The sequence below is a fragment of the Medicago sativa genome, chromosome 6 (assembly GCF_051527215.1).
Source record: "Medicago sativa cultivar Bolivia chromosome 6, Bolivia_mono, whole genome shotgun sequence".
NCBI classification, from domain to species: domain Eukaryota; kingdom Viridiplantae; phylum Streptophyta; class Magnoliopsida; order Fabales; family Fabaceae; genus Medicago; species Medicago sativa.
The window spans coordinates 54,759,903-54,764,814 of NC_140754.1; the positions used below are offsets into that span (position 1 = coordinate 54,759,903).

Sequence of the window (4,912 nt, forward strand, 5' to 3'; positions counted from 1 at the left end):
GCAATCCTAAAAAGCAGTCTGGGATGTTACATAGCTCTTGCTGAGAAAGGTGTATTTATCACAATTGTTGATTTCTCTGAACAAAAAGGAACAGAAACCGCAGCTCTTGTTTAGAAAATTAACACCAAGTTTCATCCTAATTTACAACATCCATCTTTAACACCAAGTAGCAGCTCTTGTTCAGAAAATCAAGTTCAAGCTCTTTGTCCTTTTTCTCTCTCTCTCTCTCTCCCAAATGAACAAAACCAAAAAGAATAAAATATTGCTAGTAGGTAAGTATTTTCACCACCCAACTTTAATAATTCCATTTCAAAATATATTGATACCAATAATGAAATGGTTCAAAACTTCAAAAAAAAAAATTTTGAGTTGTTTTAGAAGAAAAAACTTATTTACATAAGAATTGGAAAGAGAAAGAAAAAAGTGTTTGTGCAGTGATTGTGACGTTTTTAGACTGTGATTGGTGACTGTCATTTAAACCATTAGACAATTATTTTGGTAGGGATAGAAGACTATCAAAACCATTAAACCATAACTATGATTTCCGTAATAATTTTGGTTTCACCTGCTCGAAACCATTAAGTACATCTAATGATTTTGGAGTACAACTCACAGAAACCATTTCCACAACAAAATGGTTTCGGCATAGATTGGGATTTAATTCGTAACATTAAACCATATCAAAACCATTAAACCATACTTATGGTTTCAGTAATAATTTTAGTGTATAACATCTTTCTTTTTTTTTTGATAGAAGTGTATAACATCTTAATCATTATTTAAAAACATGTACCAATAATAATTTCATTAAAAACCATTACACAATTATTTTGGTTTCACATACAAGACTATCAAAACCATTAGACCATACTTATGGTTTCAGTAATCCATAACATGAATTTAGTGAATAATAGTTTAAATGTTTATTACATTTGGTCTTTTGTTTTATTACTAGAGCAATACCATAAGAAATTATGTCTACCTTGCAATCATATGACTATGAAGATGTGCATCCAGTAATTGAAAAAAATAATACTCCAGAATCACACCTTCTGATTGTTCACATTCCTGATGGTTTGTTTGATTTAACATTATATTATCCACTTTTTTTTAATATTATATTATTCACTCTTATTCAAATGTTCTTGTGTTTATTTATTTTTTGGTTGAATAAATTATATTCCTAAGTTTCTTTCTTTTTCCTTTCTTTATAAAGGTTCTTAAGTTTCTATTATACTTTCAATCAAAAAATTAAAATAAAAAATTCTTTGATACCCTCCATTGCTTATCAGAATTTTTATTCAAAGACTTTTACCTATTCAACTTTAAATTACATAGCATCTAAAATTTAGTTTAGAAGTAAACTTATGTTCAGTATTGCAAAATTTACTTTATGCTGAAATTTGTAATTAATTGTTTGAGTTCTTAAAGCACTTTTATAACACAATATCACTTTTGATGTTTTACCAACGTTTTAAAAACCGAACTAGATATCAAACCAGCGATACATATAACTCTGAGTGTACGTTCACTCTTATTCAAACCTGCACTATAATAGTAAAACAAAAAAAGTTCATTAGTATCAAGCTGAAAACTAAAATCCTAGAATGAAAGTATGACCAGAATTCACAAGTTCATTCATTATATTACCCAAAAATAAAGGAGTGCAACAAGATTCATACAACTAATCATTATATTCTACAGTGTAGTAAAATTGAAATTGTGTTCATGACAGTTTTGATCAGATTCCTAAGGTTGAAAAATACAATACATATGTCAAATAGAGTATGTTGTTTTGCTCTAGGTGTAGAAAGCAATTTTCTGTGGTGGAGAAAGCAATTTCGTTTGCGCTGGTGTTAATGGGCCGGACCCATGCAGGGCTTAGTTTAGCTTATGCATGATAACCACATCCATTTTGATCGGTGTGGGTGTATGTGTGTATACATACAAATTGGGGAGTGTAAAAATTTGCCACGAGCTTTTGATTTTCGGAAACAACTTTCTGCAGATTTTGTGATTGGAAGATGATTAATACTGAAGAGATAAGGATGCATATGTGGAAGGAGATAGGGGCACTATTGTGTGTGGAAATGTGTATAAGTTTTTATTTTAATTCATAACATATCTAACCATCAGTTAAATCTAAAGGTAATTTTTTCGTGTTCCACCGGTGAAGGACTTAATTGAACCCTCACCTTAGAATCCACCATTAATCAATATATAAAATTGTTTAAATCTATAGTTCATATGTATACTTTATAAAAACAACAATATTGAATTTGAAACTCAATTTATAATTAGAAGAGAGAATATGGGTTTAAGAAGATTCAATCATTGAATTCCCCTAAACCCCAAAGCTACAAGAGACTACTCACTCATGACCATATAGCATAAAACAAATAGGTTGAAGTAACAAATAGCAAATCAAAAATTAAGCATAAAACATGGTTTTTTTTTTTTTTTTGGAGTTTTACAAGTGAAAATTGTTTGAACTCCAGGTCTGCCTCATATATGTTTATAACCAAAGAGGTCTTGAACACTCATCAACACCATATGGATATCAATATTACATAAGGAAAACTGATAAAGTGGGAAATGAAGGGATTACAGTCGTAACCCCAGGGATTACAAGTGGGAAATGAACGTAATCTCTTATTGAAAATGAACCAATCTCCATCATTTTTGGTCTTTTACAAAACTCTCACCAACTAAGCAATTTCATGACTTGTAAGGCTTGAAAGCATCACTTTTAGATCAAAACCTTCACTTGGACCCATGCACGTTCCTACAAATGGAAAACAAACAAATAGTAGTAAAAGGGTCTTAAAAACATAACAAAATGACCAAATTAACAAGTAAAATAAAGCTTATAAAGAGCTATCAATAGGAGTTATCATTTACAACTAAGATCTTAACAAAACTTTATTCTTTTAATTTATTATTGAACTTTACTTTTTTAGTTAAAACCTTAAAATGATTTCGTTCTTATTTATACAAACAAGTTTTATATTTAAAAAGATATTGAAAGAAGAAACCCCAGAATCCTTGTGAATACCATCTCTTTATAATATAAATTGAGGTGGTGTATACTTGCACTTATTTTGTATTGGAAGTAACTTACTATTTTCAAGGTAACAGACGTCCCACACCAAAACCAAACAACAGGCGGCCGATGATAAGCATTTCAATGTTGACAGCAAAACCATTCAAGAATGCACCAACCAGGAAATACACGACACCTGAAAACTTTTTGTATTTGGGTCCCGACATTCTTGTAGTCGTCATAGCCAATAAAGATGACATTCCTCCCCAAATAAACATGGAATATGTGAAAAAATTCTGTTCCTCCTTGTTAAATTTACAATATTGGCTCTCTCTCCATGATTCATCTTTTATTTGGTTAAAACAATTGAAGTATTTGACCGCATATGATTCCAATAAATCTGGTCTACCAATAAAGAATTTGACCAGATATGATTCCATTGAAGTCACTCTACCTATAATACCAAAATCATAACAAAAAATTAGTTATCCCACAGTCCCCACCAAAACCAACATGAACTTTTCAAGTGTTAATTAACGAATTCCTAAACATAAAAGGCACTTTTGTTTCGGTCTCTTTGTTTTTTTATTTTTTTATTTTCACAATGCAAGTAAATCCCCAAAGACATGACTCGATCGTGAGGAACCAAAATAAATATATAAGGATGCTCCTAAAATGATATGATCCCGATATAAGACACCACAAAGAAATATGATTTTAAACCACCACTTAAACACCACACACGCATCGTACAGACAGAAACCATCTCACATTAGCATGTACAAGACCAAAAAGAGTACTAGTATTTTCCATTATCATAACATTTTTTATTTTATTTTAATTCAAACATATAAAGATCTAACTTTATCATTTGCACACACACTGCACCTCACGTAAATTTAGTTAGGCTTTATCAAAATCCAAACTTCAATATGTTTAGCCTTACCCATATCATCACATGAGTAAGATTATAAATAACTTTAACCTAAAAATTTTGTAGAGCGCAGTAGTGTATGTATTGAAAAGAATCAAAGTTGAATTTAAACATAAAAACATAATACAGATATTTTGTAGAACTCTAATCCAATGGCTAATTTTGAGTTGTATGGGAAAATGTCATTACCTTCGACGCTTTCCTTTAAATGATATTGCTTTTAAAGAGTATATATATGATCTGAGTTCACGACCAAGGCTTCAAGTTTCTCTAAGGCTTACATAAAAACCACAATGATGTGGAGGAGTTGTTTGTGACAATTTCAAATGATCTGGTTGCATCTGGAATGAAAAAGCAGCTTCAGATAGAGGTGGAGTTGTTGACCAAGTATACAGAGAGAGGGGGAGTTTACGTGTTGGTAACATTTGCCTCTACCTTATGTCGTTTTCTTTTTTAATCGAAAAATAAGGAATGATTGAAACAAAATCAGCTACTTAAATGGGTTGGTTTGGTGACTCAGTTGCATAGTATTGGTTTATGTTATAATGTCACAGATATTCCTAATTTCCGATTAATTAGTTTCCTTCACTTCTCTTCTATTTTATTTAGAGAAATGCTTAATTCTACGTTCAAAAACTGGATAAGTCAACAGTACCATCTCTCTCATCTATGCAGCCCAGCGGTTACCAAATAAATGCTTGCAATTTATAGAATACAGTGCAAAATCAAACATGCAGGTAAACTTCAGGGAATAAGTTACAGAGATTATAGCCAATGAGGAGATATGCCCTAGCAGGGTGCTATTATTGCAAGAGACATAAGACCTAGCAGAGTTGTTGGATACCTTTTTTTTACTGGGCAATAAACCCTCAGGTTTTCAGAATATATACTTAGCCGTTTATAAGTAAACCCTGTGGAGGGAACATAGGGGTTGG

At 31.3% G+C, this 4,912-nt stretch overlaps 1 long non-coding RNA gene across 1 annotated transcript; it reads right to left on the bottom strand.

Moving 5' to 3' along the window:
* Positions 1–2,431: 2,431 nt before the first annotated feature.
* On the bottom strand, positions 2,432–4,331 carry LOC146915732 (uncharacterized). Its single transcript, XR_015013450.1, has 3 exons — positions 4,167–4,331; positions 3,122–3,497; positions 2,432–2,785 (listed from the first exon to the last, which is right to left on the bottom strand). It is a non-coding gene; the product is annotated as an uncharacterized LOC146915732 (long non-coding RNA).
* Between the last annotated feature and the right edge of the window lie 581 nt (positions 4,332–4,912).